Below are 16,734 nucleotides of genomic sequence, written 5' to 3'. Positions count from 1 at the left end.
GGTGGGAGGAGGTGTAGTCTAGGTAGCTGTGGGAGTCGGTTGGTTTATAGTAAATGTCCGTGTTGATTCGGTCGCCCGAGATAGAAATGGAAAGGTCTAGGAAGGGGAGGGAGGAGTCTGAGACGGTCCAGGTGAATTTGAGGTCGGGGTGGAAGGTGTTGGTAAAGTGGATGAACTGTTCAACCTCCTCGTGGGAGCACGAGGCAGCACCGATACAGTCATCGATGTAGCGGAGGAAAAGGTGGGGGGTGGTGCCAGTGTAGCTGCAGAAGATGCACTGTTCCACATATCCTACGAAGAGGTAGGCATAGCTGGGGCCCATGTGGGTGCCCATGGCTACACCTTTGGTTTGGATATGGGCCAAGTGCTGGCAAATGGGACTAGATTAATTTAGGATATCTGATCGGCATGGATGAGTTGGACCGAAGAGTCTGTTTACGTGCTGTACATTTCTATGATTGTATATGAAGAATTGCCTTACTACTACATTTGTACGCAGGAGCACTCTGGAAATTAAGGAACACTGGAGGAAACGTGACAAATTGCCAGTAGATTTCCTTTTTTTTGTGGAGGCAAAATCCATTCTAGCCAGCCTAGCCTGGAGTCTTGATTTCTCTATGGAGTCCAAATAGCAACTGACTTAGAATCTCAGATTTATAAATTGAAGCAATTTAACGACTGTGATTTCGGTTTTGTGACCAGGATGGGCATTCCAGGTGCTCATAGGTTAACTGGAAGGATATTTGCAGCTTTGTTTTACTTCTAGAGAATAATTCCCTCAGGTCATTGTAGGTCAACCTTCTGTATGTGGACAGCAGTGGTTCAAGAAGGCAGCTCAGCACCATTTTTTCAAAGGCAGCTAGGGATGGGCAATAAATGCTGGCCAAGCCAATGATGTAAATGGACCAGAAAAATGTCCGGATTTTGGTGAGGCCACTTTTGGAATACTGTGTCAATTCTGGTCTCCCTAATTTAGAGAAGATGTGTAATTTGAAAGGGTTCAGAAAAGATTTACAAGGATGTTGCCAGAGTTGGAGGGCATCGTCTATAGGGAGAGGTGAATAGGCTGGAACTATTTTCCCTGGAGTGCTGAAGGCTGAGGGGTGGCCTTATGGAGGTTTATAAAGTCATGATAGGGTGAATAGCAAAGGTCTTTTTTTTTCCCAGGGTGGGGAAGTCCTGAACTAGAGGGCATAGGTTTAAGGTGAGAGGGGAAAGATTTATAAGGGGCAACTTTTTCACGCAGAGGGTGGTGCATGTATGGAATGAGCTGCCAGAGGAAGTGGTGGAGGCTAGTACAATTACAGTGTTTAAAAATCATCTGGATGGGTACAAGAATAGGAAGGGTTTAGAGGAATCGGGCCAAATGCTGGCAAATGGAACTACATTACTTTAGGATATCTGGTCACATAGATGAGTTGGACCGAAGGATCTCAATCTGTTTCTGTGCTGTACGTCTCTGACTATGACAAGGTGACTGTAAACATATTAGCATTCATTTCAGCATTGCAGCATTAGCATTGATGTTTTCCTTTTCCAGAGCTGGCTGGAAGTAGATAGCCCGTCCTTAGCAAGCCATTTCTGTCATCTTTATTTGGAGTGGCTGCACAATTTAATTAAGCTTCCGGAATACAATCATGTGACTATCCTCAGCCATTTTATAAATCCAACAAGGTTGTCCATTTTAAACGAAACATATTTAAACACAAAAATATACAATAATTTCCTTTGGAATTTTGCTTCATACTCTCTGGCCACAACAATACTGTGCTTATGTCCTGACCTCCATTGTGTTTTCTGTAAAGGGATTTAACTGTGAAGTGTAGTGTTTGTTGCCTGTGAGAATTACTTGTTGGACATTAATAGATCAATTATAGTCTGTGTTAATCTCGCTATAGTTTTTAAAAAATTGAGAAGTGGTAGTATAGCAGTAATACCACTGGCCAAGTGATCTAGGACCTCATGTTAATGTTCCGGGCACATGGTTCTGAATCCCACCACGGTAGATGATACTTGAATTCAACTGAAACAAACTGATTTTTTTTTTAAAAAACAAAGCAAGCCTCATGGTGACGGTAACTACTATTCATTTTTGTTTTAAGAAAAAAGCCATCTGATTCATTAATGTCCTGTAGGGAAGGAAACAACCATCCTTGCATGGTCTGGCCTATGTGTGACTCCAGACCTACAACAATATGGTTGACTCTTAATTAGGGATGGGCAATAAATACTGATCTAGCCAACAACACCAACATCCCATGAATTAATATTTATAAAAGTTGCATTTTGTTAAATAATGGATTGAGTTTTTAACACCATGATAAGATCATAATTATTGCTAAGCAGTGTCACTGGCGCTGAAAGAGTAATTTTATATTTGTGGGATTTCATTTGATTTTACTAAACCAAAGTTGTTTTAAATGTAGATGTTTCAGTGACTTTAATCTTCCATTTCGGCCCCAATTGTGTTGTTCTAAATTGTCACTTCTAAAACTAAGTGAAAGAATGGCTTTTATTTCCCGTTTTGCTGATTGAGCACTACATTGTGTTTAGCTGTTTGGAAATATTGCTAAAGCTGGACATTTGGAGATCCCTTGATCACTGCCAGATTCAAAACAAAGTTGGGAAAGGGAATGCATGCCACTGAGATTGGGAGATGTTTGGGTGGTGGGAAACATTTTGCTTTGGCATTGAGTGCAACAAGTAGGCCTTTGTTTTCTCTTTCCAACTCTTCTATGATAAATCCCAACCTTTCCATCCATCATTAAGCCCAGGCTCGAAGTGGTGGATCTTTAAGAGTGGATCACTAAGCTGCTTTATGAAGGATGGAGATTGGTGTCTAGCAAGGGAAGCATTCAAAAAGTTGATTTTAAAGGTATGGTGACACATCTGGTGGATATTTGTAGGCAATATTCTGGAAGTGGACTAAAATGCTCTTCTAATGGACAGATTTAATTAATGTGATGATTATTTGAGATTTTAAACACACAATTTGTTAAACAACACAGACACAAATTAGTTTTTGGATTCCAGAAAGTCTTCTTCCATTCTCACTAACTTCATTAGGTGACACAAATTGCTACAACTTTGCAGAATGAGCAGAAGTTATGAAGATGCACTTTTTTTAAGAAGAAAAAACTTGACATTTATACATTTTACATGACTATTGAGGTCACAGCTAAACTGTTACATTATTGTCTCTAAAACAATTACTGTACCTCAAGTAACTTGTGGTATGATAGAGGCTTTGAAGTTTGTTAATACAAATGCAAAATTTAATAGAACTTTTCAATAGGAAATTACCACATTGACACAACCAATTGCAATAGCAACATTTATTTTAGCCTCTTATAGCAGCAGCCTGCTTCTTGCAGCCTGAAGTTAGAGATTCTATAATCACTGGCAAGAAATTCATTACCTCAGTTTTCCTGATTTTCAATAGCTGCATATTCCTTTGTTGAAATGTTTGAAACTGCAATTCCCTCGTTGCAGGCCCTTCCCTCCTTTCACAGATCCTCTTCTCCAAATCTGTCCTCCAAACTCCCTCCCCCCCGGCCTGCCCCCATCACCAGGACCCCTTCCAACCATTCCAGTCACTCTTCCCCATACCTTGTGGCTTTCGATACAGCAGAATTGAAACAGACCATATTATCTCAAGGAAAGTGTAAATCCTTGAAGAAATAAGATGGCATTATTGCCAACTTAAATTGTAGGTATAGAGAACTGCCAAAAGTAAACAGTAGGGTGCATTTATCCAGAAGAGACACGTGTTGGTAGATCTGCCAATATACTGTGAATAAATATACTGTACCAATTCAGTGTAATGATGAAAGAGAATTAGCTGATGAGTTCTGATAGTCGGAATCTTGCATCTAATATTGGGAGTCAAATTGAAGAAATGCCAAAGAGTTTGAAGCACAGGCCATAGTGTTGTGTTGTGAAAGTTGTTTAAAGAGTCCGAGAATTAGCGTCCACCCCATGAGGAGAGATAACCTTCGTGTAAAAATGAAAGAAAAGTTTGTAATAAAAGTATTAAAGAGGTGATTTAGATGTATTCTGTTCCCTAGTTACACAGAACCAGATTACTTTGAATTCTTAATCAAGCCTGTGATGGGTTCAAGTTATAAATATTTCTGCTTTCAGAATCATAAAAGTGAGCCATGTTAATGATACTTTGAACACTGCTGCCCCCTGGTGACTTTTTAATATAAGAACCAGGCTTCCGTAAAGTGCAGGAACAAAATAAATAAAAATAAAATACTATGGATGCTAGAGATTGGAAATAAAAATAGTACTAGAGAAATTCAGTAGGTCAGGCATCAGAGAAACAGATTCACTGTTTTTGAATTCAAGACGATTTCTTCAGAACAGAATGATAACTTAAAGAATGAGTTATCTGCCCTACTATCCCTTCTAACTACTTGTGTTAATTATTGTATCATAAGGGTGTAAGGATATCAAAAGAAGTGCCTTAAACCACCCAGGATGATGATATATGGTCCTCGTGGGAGAACAGCTGAGAATCCTACAAAAGTAAGACCAACCTGGAGTCAAGTCCTCCTCATACTTTCTGCAACTTCATATTATCATATTAGTACAACTTCTACTTAGTTACTGACATGAAACAAGATGCATATTCTTTGAAACAAAAACCTCTGTTCATTAAAATAACAAGTGTTTTTTCTCTACCACACCAGACCAAGAGGGTAGTGATGGAGGATTGCCTTTCAGACTGGAGGCTTATGACCCGTGGTGTGCCACAAGGATCGGTGCTGGGTCCACTGTTTGTTGTCATTTATACAAACGATTTGGATGTGAACGTAGGAGGTATGGTTTGTAAGTTTGCAAATGACGGCAAAATTGGAGATGCAATGGACAGTAAAGAAGGTTGCCTCAGAGTACGATGGGAGTTTGATCAGATGGGGCAATAGGCCGAGAATTGGCAGATGGAGTTTAAATTTGATAAATGTGAGGTTCTGCATTTTAGAAAGGCAAATCAGGGCAGGACTTATGTACTTAATGGTAAGGTTCTGTGGAGTGTTGCTAAACAAAGAGACCTTGAAGTGCAGGTTCATAATTCCTTGAAAGTGGAGTCTCAGGTAGATAAGATAGTGAAGAAGGCATTTGGTATGCTTCCCTTTATTGGTCAGAGCATTGACTATGAGTTTGGAGGTCATGTTGAGGGGGTTCAGAACAGATTTACAAGGATGTTGCCAGGGTTGGAGGGCTTGAGCTATAGGGAGAGGCCGAATAGGCTGGAGCTGTTTTCCCTGGAGCATCGGACACTGAGGGGTGACCTTATAGAGGTTTATAAAATCATGAGGGGCATGGATAGGGTACATAGACAAGGTGGTTTCCCTGAGTTGTGGGAGTCCAGAACCAAAGGGCATAGGGTTAGGGTGACAGGGGAAAGGTTTAAAAGTGACCTAGGAGACAACATTTACAAGCAATGGGTGGTGTGTGTATGGAATGAGCTGCCAGAGGAAGTGGTAGAGTCTGGTACAATTAAAACATTTAAAAGGCATTTGGATGGGTACATGAATAGGAAGGGTTCAGAGGGATATGGCCCAAGTGCTGACAAATGAGATTAGATTCATTTAGGATATCTGGTCAGCGTAGATAAGTTGGACCGAAGGGTCTGTTTCTGTGCTGCACATCCCAATGACTCTATCAGTGAGATAATGTGGATTCCTACCCTAATAGAGAATGATAGTGGCAACCCTTCCCCATGGCCTATTGACAACGTAAATATGCAGGAATCTGAGATTCTCCTTGGGTCTAAGCTTATGATCAACTACACCAATTAATTCCTACCAGTCTGAGGATCCCATTCAAAGTTGCTAGGGCCAAAACAGAGCACAGCTCCAAATCGCAATACTGTGAAGAAGTTCAGTCTCCAGATCAATATTAAAATGAGGCCATAAGATATAGGAGCAGGAATAGACCGTTCATTCCTTGGAGCCTGCTCCACCATGTATTCACATCTTGGCTTCAAATCCACTTTTCCACACCATCATTACACCACTTCCTTCCCTATTGTCCAAAAATCTCTCAATTTCTTTTGAATGTACTTCACGACCAAGCATCTGCAGCTTTTGGAGGTACAGAACTGCAAAGATTCATAACAATATTCAGTTTTTAAAAATTCTTTCATAGAACATGGGTAGCGTGAGCAAAATCCTCATTGCCCTTAATCAAAGCCATTTCAGAGGGCAATGAAGAATCGACCACATTGCTGTGGATCTGAAATCACATGTCGCCACACCAGGGATACATGGTAAATTTCATAAAGGACATTAAAAACCAATTGATGGTAGCTGGACTGAGAGTAACTTTACATTTTAGGTTTATCAAACAAAATCCTGCCCTATGAGGAGAGGTTTGTTCGACTGGACTTATATTCACTAGAGTTTTGAAAGATGAGAGTGGATGTGAAGGAAATTAATAAAATTCTAACAGGCTGGATGGACTAGATGCATGGAGGATCTATTTCCTGGTTGGGGAGTTTACAACCAGATGTTGCAATCTCAGGATATATTAAAGAAAGTGAAGTTTCATTTTAAATTTTAAAGGCATTAAGGGGTTATGGAAGAAAGCAGTAATATGAAGATGAGATCGAGGATCTGCCATGATCATATCGAATGGTGGAGCAAGTTCAAAGGGCCAAATGATCTACAGCTACTCCTAGTTTCTATGTTACACTGCCAAGCCATTTAAAATTAAATGCTTCAAGGAGATCACTTCATATTCTTCTAAGAAATGTAGGCTTAATCCATATACAATATCTCTATTTATAATCAGTGTAAGCTGCATCTCGGTGCAAGGTTCAAACTCACTCTCTTAAAAAAACTCCAGAGTCAGAGATGGGTTGAGGAAGTTAAAAGGAAATTACTGAGTCAGACTTGGACATCCACTATTTCCTTCACATCCACTCTTATCTTTCAACACTCTAGTGGATACAAGTCCAGTCGAACAAATCTCTCCTCATAGGGCAGGGTTTTGTTTGACAAATCTATTACTTAAATGCGTAAGATTTTGCCTCAAACTGCAGGAAAAGGCATTCAGGTCAATAGTCAAACTGCAGCTGCCAGAACATAAAGGGAATCTTGCCTGGGTCTTAGACAGAATGGTATTACACCTCCAGACACAGAGCATAACTCTCACTTTTTTTCCTGTCTGGGAGCAGCGGGAGACAGAGCGGAGGTGGAGACCAGGAGAGTGCCGGGAAGGTAAGGACTTAGTATATACTTGGGCAGTGGCTAAACTCAGATACTACATGTATAGTATCTCCCTCCCACCCGCCCCTCCCCCACCCAGAAGAAAAAGACTCTGTAAAGTAAGGGTTTTATTTTTTCTCTGTTCTTCGTATATTTAACTGCATTGTTTGGTTTTAGTTTTATGATATAAAGCTAAGGCTTACAATGACAGGGGAATTCAGACCCATGGCATGCACCTCTTGCTTGCTGTGGGAGCTCAGGAACGTGGCTGATGTTCCTGACTCTTACACTTGCAAGAAGTGTGTCCAGCTGCAGCTCTTGTTTGACCGCATGATGGCTCTGGAGCTGCTAATGGACCCACTGTGGAGCATCCGCGATGCTGAGGAGGTTGTGGATAGCACGTTTAGTGAACTGGTCACACCGCAGGTTAGAATTGCTGAGGGAGACAGTGAATGGGTGACCAAAAGACAGAGAAAGGGTAGGAAGGCAGTGCGAGTGTTCCCTGTGGTCATCTCACTCCAAAATAGGTATGCTGTTTTGGATACTGTTGGGGGAGTTGGCTCACCAGGGGAGGGCAGCAGTTGCCAAATCATGGCACCGTGGCGGACAATGCTGTTCAGAAGGGCGGGAAAAAGATTCGTAGGGCCATAGTCATAGGGGATTCTATTGTGAGGGGAGTAGATAGGCGGTTCTATGGCCGAAAACGGGACTCCCGGATGGTATGTTGCCTCCCAGGTGCTCGGGTCAGGGATGTCACCGATCGGCTGCAGAGTATTCTAAAAGGGGTGGGTGAACAGCCAGTTGTCTTGGTGTATATAGGCACCAACGATATAAGTAAAAAATGAGGTCCTGAAATTCAGGGAGCGAGGAGAGAACTTAAAAAGGAGGACCTCGAAGGTAGTGATCTTGGGATTACTACCAGTGCCACATGCTAGCCAGCGAAGAAATTAAATAATAGGCAGGATGAACATGTGTCTTGAGGGCTGATGTAGGAGGGAGGTGTTCAGATTTGTTGGACATTGGGACCAGTTCTGGAGAAGGTGGGACTATTAAAAATTGGATGGTCTGCATCTGAACTAGACTGGAACTAATGTCCTTGGGGGAGTTTTTGCTATTGCTGTTGGGAGGTTTGAAACTAATGTGGCAGGGGGCTGGGAACCAGAAGAGAAGTAGGCAGCGAGGTGGAAACTGGAGACTGTAAGAATCATGAAGATAGCATTAATAAGGGGAAGAGGAGGCAGAGAGCAGATGAATGCAAAAGAACTGGTGGCCTGAAGTGCAAGGAGTATAGTGGGTAAGGCAAATGAACTTAGGGCTTGGATTGATGCCTGGGAGTATGGCGTTATTGCAATCAGAGACTTGGTTGAAGGAAGGGCATGCTGATTGGCAACTAAATGTTCCAGGATATAGATGCTTCAGACAACCCAGTGAGGGAAGTAAAAGGGGGGGGAGGAGCTGCATTGCTGATCAGGGCTGTGCTAAAGGAGGACACTATGGAAGGCTTGGGTAGTGAGGCATTATAGGTGGAGCTGAGAAATAAGAAGGGTGCAGTTACATTGTTGGGGCTGTTTTACATGCCTCCCAACAGTGAGGGTGAGGTAGGTGAACAAATAGGTAAGCAAATTATGGAAAGATGTAGTGGCAACAGGGTAGTGGTGATGGGAGATTTTAATTTTCCCAACATTGACTGAGATACATTTAACGTCAGAGTCTGGATGGTGCAGAATTTGTAAGAAGCGTCTAGGAGAGTTTTTGAGAGCAGTATGTCAATAATCCAATGAGGGAAGGGGCCATATTGGACCTGGTACTGGGGAACAAACCAGGACAGGTGGTAGAAGTTGCAGTGGGGGATTTCTTTGGAAACAGTGACCACAATTCTGTAAGTTTTAGAATACACGTAGATAAAGATGAGAGTGGACCTTAGGGAAGAGTACTAAACTGGGCCAAGGTCAATTATATCAAAATTAGGCAGGAGCTGGGAAATGTGGATTGAAGGGAAGTCCACATTTGAGATGTGGGAAGCTTTCAAAGATAGGTTAAAGATAGTGCAGGATAGGCATGTCCCATTGAAAGCAAAGGACAGGATGGGCAAGATTTGTAAACTGTGGATGATAGGGGAAATTGTACAACTAGCCAAGAGGAAAAGGGAAGCGTACATAAGGTCCAGGCAGCTAAGAACAGAACAGGCTTTGGAGGAATATCGGAAGAGTAGGACCAGTCTTAAACGAGGAATCAAGCGGGCTAAAAGGGGTCATGAAATAGCTTTATTGAGCAGAATTAAGGAGAATTATATAAGATGCAAGCGGATAACTAGAGAAAGGATTGATCCACTAAAGGATAATGAAGGAAGGCTGTGTGTCGAACCTGAGAGAATGGGTGAGATTCTGAATGATTACTTTGCATCAGTGTTCACTGAGGAGAGGGAATGATGGATGTTGAGATTAGAGATAGATGTTTGATTAGTCTGGATCACATTGATATAATTAGGGAAGATGTGTTGGGCAGGCTAGAGGTTATTAAGATGGACAAATCCCCAGGACCGGATGGGATCTATCCCAGGTTGCTGAGGGAGGTGAGAGAGGAAATAGCTGGGGCCTTCACAGATATCTTTGTAGCATCCTTAAACACAGGTGAGGTGTCGAAGGACTGGAGAGTTGCCTATGTTATCCCCCTGTACAAGAAGGGTAGTAGGGATATTCTGGATAACTACAGACCAGTGAGTCTGACATTAGTGGTGGGAAAGTGGCTGGAGAAGGTACTGAGGAATAAAGTCTATTTATATTTAGAAAAGAATTGGCTTATCAGTGATAGGCAACATGGTTTTGTGCGGGGTAGATCGTGTCTTACCAACTTAATAGAGTTCTTTGAGGAAGTGACCTAGTTGATAGCTGAAAAGGGCTGTAGATGTCATACACATGGACTTTAGTAAGGCGTTTGATAAGGCTCGCCATGGTAAACTAATAGAGAAAGTGAAGTCACATGGTGTGCAGGGTGTTCTAGCTAGGTGGATAAAGAACTGGTTGAGCAACAGGAGACAGAGAGTAGTAGTTGAAGGGAGTTTCTCGAAATGGAGAAAGGTGACCAGTGGTGTTCCACAGGGACCAGTGTTGGGGCCACTGTTGTTTGTGATATACATAAATGATTTGGAAGAGGGTACCGTTTGGATGATCAGTAAATTTGCAGATGACATAAAGGTTGGTGGAGTAGCAGAAAGCATAAGGGACTGTCAAAGAATACAGGTGAATATAGATAGACTGGAGATTTGGGCAGAGAAGTGGCAGATGGAGTTCAATCCATCTAAATCGAATTATACAGACGGAAGAGTTTTGGGAAAAGTTGATGAGCAGAGAGATCAGGGAATTCAGGTCCTTTGTACCCTGAAGGTGCTGCACAGATGGATAGAATGGTCAAGAAGGCATATGGTACGCTTGCCTTTATCTGACGGGGTGTTAAGTATAAAATCTGGTAGGTCATATTAAAATTGTACACAATGTTGGTTTGGCCGCATTTAGAATACTGTGTACAGTTCTGGTTGCCTCATTACCAAAAGGATGTGGACGCTTTGGAGAGGGTGCAGAGAAGGTTTATGACGATGTTGCCTGGTGTGGAAGGTGCTAGCTATGAAGAGAGGTTGAATAGGTTAGGTTTGTTTTCATTAGAAAAAAGAAGATTGAGGGGGGACCTGATTGAGGTCTACAAAATTATGAAGGGTATAGACAGAGTAGATAGAGATAAGCTTTTTCCCAAGGTAAGGGATTCAATAATGAGAGGTCACGCTTTCAAGGGGAGAGGTGAAAAGTTTAAGGGGGATACACGCGGCAAGTATTTACACAGAGGGTTGTAGGTGCCTGGAACGCGTTGCCAGCAGAGGTAATAGAGGCAGGCATGGTAGATTCATTTAAGATGCATCTGGACAGATGCATGAGTAGGTGGGGAGCAGGGGGATACAGATGTTTAGGATTTCGGCGACAGGTTTAGACAGTAGATTTGGATCGTCTCAGGCTTGGAGGGCTGAAGGGCCTATTCCTGGGCTGTAAATTTTCTTTGTCTTTGTTCTTTGTTCATAGTCAGTACCATCATCCCCAAGGAAAATCAAACAATCAATTCTCACTGTGTTAATATCAGAGAACAAAGTTGTGTGGGAAATCACTACTAAAGCCATAATCACTTATGTAAATATCTACATTAATTAAACAAGTAATATAGCCAATAAACAAGCTAAGTAGTCTAATCATAAATTAATTTCATAAATTTTTATCATGGTCAGAACTTAAATGCCAACATATAATTAGCAAATTAGTTAATGTTGGATTCCTTTGAGCTAGCTTAACTGTGTTCATAGACTTCATTATCATTCTGATATGTAAATCATATTTATTGTTATGATACCAATAAGAGCCTTAAGCCAAAATAATCAAATTTACTGAACAACAATAGAATGAAGAAATGACCAATGAAATTTCACTTTTGGTGATTCTTTTCTTCAAAATGAATCTGTACCAATGCACATAAATAGACAAATCACACTCTATATGAATGATAAATTACAAATGGATTGTCAAAAGACTTAATCATGAGATATACAAGCTTGTACATCATTTGTCACAGACATGTTACCACGTATAATCTCTCAGTCTTGCTTAATATAACCCCCAGTACTTAGGATCTCTAGTTTCTCTTAGTCAATGGATTTGATTCTCAAATCACCTACAACAGGAACTGTACCCTTCTGAGTCCCTTATCATCACTCCTGCAGAACTACTTTAGCTTGGTTCACAAGTAACTTGATGGCACAGATACCCCAGAAACTCCTTTAGTTGACCCCTTTAATAAAACTTTGCTAAGTGAAATGGTGGACTTTCAAAAATCTGAAGCATCCTGTCTTCAGTTTTGTGTGCCAAAAGTGCTAATTGCAGAGTTTAGTTACTCAGCTGTCCAGGGAATGAGAATTTTTGACTTTAACAGTTTTATGAACTTCAGAAAAGTGAAGTGCGGACTGGGGGAATAAATTCTCTGTTGAACCAGGGTTGATTCCTGGCTTGATTGTAATGGTAGAAAAATTAAGTTGAATTAATTGAGAAGGAGAAGGCATGACACCTGACAATGAACTCATTATTATAAAGGTCACAGGTTTCGAAAGTGTTTCACTGAAGGATGCGTGTGTTTGTTTCCATCAAGCAGTGAACTCAGCAGAAACGAATTGTATTGTCATAGTAACTCTGGAAATGCTGAGGTTTTGTTTAAAACAGACATGGGGAATAATGGTGATAATATAGACTATTTATCAGCTAAATCTATGATTATCATGGAATAGTGCTGTATAAATATTATACAGTTAACTGGATAACATAAAATTGGTGAACAGCATGTGTTAACTAAAGTTTTATTTTAAAATTCAGTAAAAGAAAGAGATAGGCATCTTTCCAAGGAGACACAAACAAGCCTTAACAAGTTAATTGATCAAACCAGTGTGGAAAACATAGCGTGTTTGTGACGTTTGCTTGTGGCAATGCTGATCATTTGCTGGAGACTGGACAGTGTGGATGCTTAAATTCTTTGTATGGAAAGATACAAAATATGTTTTCCTTGTAGCAAAATTTTAGGTGGATCAGGGAGGTTAATTGATCAATGACTAGAAGTTGTGACCAAATGGGTTGATCACTTGTTCTGCTCTGATCTTCGGACAAGTCCACCTAAAAGGGTTCACTTGTGATTGCAAGCATTATATGGCTAAGATTTTTGCAGTATGTTTTGTAAAACATTTTGCTTTAATAAAGAGCATTGGGTATTTTCTTGTTCTGCTCTGATCTTCGGACAAGTCCACCTAAAAGGGTTCACTTGTGATTACAATCATTGTATGGCTAAGATTTTTGCAGTATGTTTTGTAAAACATTTTGCTTTAATAAAGAGCATTGGGTATTTTCCATTGTTACAATTGTCTTGAGGTATTGATATTCAGTGATGGACTAGGGAAAGTGGAAATAAAAACTTAGGGCTGAAGGGCCTGTTTCCACACTGTAATCTAATCTAAAAAAAAGCATTGGGTATTTTCCATTGTTACAATTGTCTTGAGGTATTGATATTCAGTGATGGACTAGGGAAAGTGGAAATAAAAACTTACATTAATGAAGTTGCAATTTGTACTGAAGTCCGGTTCAACTGCTGCCCAGCTCTGGCTTGCTAGATCTGTTCTAAGTTTGTCCCATTGAGCTTAGTAATAGTGTCTCATAACACCATGAAGAATATCCTCAATGTGAAGATAAGACGTCATCTCCACAAGGTCTGTGCATCAGCAAGCTGGGCAGGGTGTGGTACGTGATAATTAGCAGGTGAATTCCTTCCCCATTTTGACCTGATGTCATGAGACTTCATGGGGTTCAGAATCAATGTTGAGGATTTCTGGGATAACTCCCTCCCAATCATATACCACTGTGGAGCTACCTCTGCTGGGTTAGTCCTGTCAGCAGAATGGTAATGGTGTTGTCTGGGACTTTGTGGAATTCTGTGAGTTTGTCTATTTTGGGTTTTTGCCCTGATGAGTCTGTGAGGTAGCTCTCCCAATCTTGGCACTAGCCGCCAGATGTTGAAGATGAGAACATTTATAGGGTCAATAGAACTGAGTTTGCAGCTGTTGTTTCTGACGTCTAAATGCCAGGTGGTCCGTCCACTTTTATCCATTCTTTTGAATTTGTAGTGGTTAATAAAATTGGGTAGCTTGTTTGGTCATTTCAGATGGCAGTTAAGAGTGAACCACATTGCTATGGAGTCACACGTAGGCCAGATCAGGTAAGGATGGTAATTTCCTTCCCTGAAGGACATTAGCAGACCAAAAGTTTTTATATGACAATTGTTAGCATTTTCATGGTCATCATTAGACTGCTAATTCCAGATTTTTATTGAACAAGAGATTTGGCTTACTGATTGATTGTCACCTTCTTAATTGTCTTTGTCCTTTCTAATGCTACAAAATACTCAGACCTTGCAACATACTACAGGATGGATCTGCTTTACTTCTCTATTAGTTAGCTAATACATTTCCAAGGCAGCCACTTCTGAGGAAACAAAATAAGGGTACTTCAACATGGGGGTGTGCAATGACAAGGCTGAAGGTGGGCTGTTCATAAACATCGATTCAATGGAGTAAGGTCTATGCACATATCATCCTGCAACCCTAGAGGGATATGTAGCCTTTTTACTCAGTTGTTTCAATGTTATAGATGACATTTCCATCATCTAAGGTTAAGTCAACAAGGAAGCTTTACTTGAAGGGCAAAGCTTCAGGAGAAAATGGAAGTTGCTGAACTACAGAACAAGGCCTCATCTAACATTTACTATCATTTAGAAATGCTTAACTTACAGTCTGCCTCCTTTATTCCTGGGTCATTGCATTGTCTGCTCCCTTGGTGCTCTGCGCCATGATCTCCCTATGTCAACAATAGGATGGGCAGACAAGCGGCAAGTGAAACCTGGGGCAGAAAAATGTGAAGGGATGACGGGGAAATGGGAGACCTCATAAAGAAAGTCGATGGGGTGGATGGGTGATGTGTCCAGTTTTGGAGAGCAACAAAAGTAATTGATCGTGTCCAGCCTCGGCTATACTTTTCTTTAGGCAATTCCTAATGTCTGGCAACCTTGGCCATCCAGCATTAAGTTTTTAAAAATGGTAAATAAAAGCCTCTTTATAATATTTAAAAAGTAAACACATCCCATATGAATGGGCTTGTTGTCTTCCTTCCCATCCCTTCTGTTAGAACTGTATTGTAGTGGGGAGAGGAAGTGCAGTCTGTTTCAGGTCCAGATTTGATTTTCAACATTTAAGCATCCCATCCATTTTCATAGGTTAAAATTATCTACTTTTCCTCACTTTCTGATGAATCTATTTACCAAAACTGCCCTTTCATACTCTGTTGAAATGAGTTTGCTTTGGTGTCTGTCGAGAAACACGCTGTTTGACGCGTAGGTCTTGCTTAGGCATGTTTGAGAGATTTATGTCATCAGGGACAAGTTAAATGGAACAATGCCATCTAGTCTCTAAAAAAAACTGTTAAGCATGTCTGATGTATTTCTCTTTGTCACCAATAGGCTGCATATTTTAATAAGAAACTTGTGCATCATTTCAGGGCTCACTGTGCATGATATAGTTTTGGTTTTCAGAGGTTAATGACTTTTATTTAATGTGTATATCTTTGAATCAGGAATCTAAAAAATTATTTGAAGGTAGCAAATAGGGCATTATAAAAGCAACTTTCTATCCGAGGAAAATTGTTTTCATAATTTGTTTTTTTTTTGAAACACACACATGCTTTAGAAATGAACAATTTATTTTAATCTTAACATCAATTTAACAAAATGTACCTCTTACAATCTTTAGAACATAGAACAATACAGCGCAGAACAGGCCCTTCAGCCCTTCGATGTGCACCGACCTGTGAACTATTCTCAGCTCGTCCCCCTACACTATCCCATCAACATCCATGTGCTTATCCAAGGATTGTTTAAATCTCCCTAATGTGGCTGAGTTAACTACATTGGCAGGTAGGGCATTCCACACCCTTACCACTCTCTGAGTAAAGAACATGCCTCTGACATCTGTCTTAAATCTATCACCCCTCAATTTGTAGTTATGCCCCCTCGTACAAGCTGATGTCATCATCCTAGGAAAAAGAACTTTCACTGTCTACCCTATCTAATCCACTGATCATCTTGTATGTATCAAATCCCCTCTTAGCCTTCTTCTTTCCAATGAGAACAGATCCAAGTCTCTCAGCCTCTCCTCACAAGACCTTCCCTCCAGACTAGGCAACATCCTGGCAAATCTCCTCTATACCTTTTCCAATGCTTCCACGTCCTTCCCGAAATATGGCAACCAGAACTGTACACAATATTCCAAGTGTGGCCACACTGGTGTTTTGTATTGTTGCAGCATGATATTGTGGCTCCGGAACTCAATCCTTCTACCAATAAAACCAAACACACCGTATGCCTTCTTATCAGCACTATCAACCTGGGTGGCAACTTTCAGGGATCTATGTACATGGACTCCAAGATCCCTCTGCACATCCACACTACCAAGAATCTTTCCATTGATCCAGTACTCTGCCTTCCCGTTATTCTTCCCAAAGTGCATCACCTCACTTTAGCTGCATTGAACTCCATTTGCCACCCCTCAGCCCAATTCTGCAGTTTATCCAAGTCCCCTGCAACCTATAACATTCTTTCAAACTGTCCACTACTCCACCAACCTTAGTGTCATCTGCAAATCCATCCACCTATGCCTGCGTCTAAGTCATTTATAAAAATGACAAATAGCAGTGGTTCCAAAACAGATCCTTGTGGCACACCACTGGTAACCGGACTCCAGGCTGAATATTTTACATCAGCCACCACTTGCTGCCTTCTTTCAGAAAGCCAGTTTCTAATCCTGACTGCTAAATCACCATAATAAACTGCTAAATCAATCCCATGCCTCTGCATTTTCTCCAACAGCCTACCATCACGAGCCTTATCAAAGGCTTTA

This window comes from Chiloscyllium plagiosum, chromosome 31 (genome assembly GCF_004010195.1).
Source record: "Chiloscyllium plagiosum isolate BGI_BamShark_2017 chromosome 31, ASM401019v2, whole genome shotgun sequence".
Lineage (NCBI taxonomy): Eukaryota > Metazoa > Chordata > Chondrichthyes > Orectolobiformes > Hemiscylliidae > Chiloscyllium > Chiloscyllium plagiosum.
Note: the sequence above shows the minus strand (reverse complement) of the source record.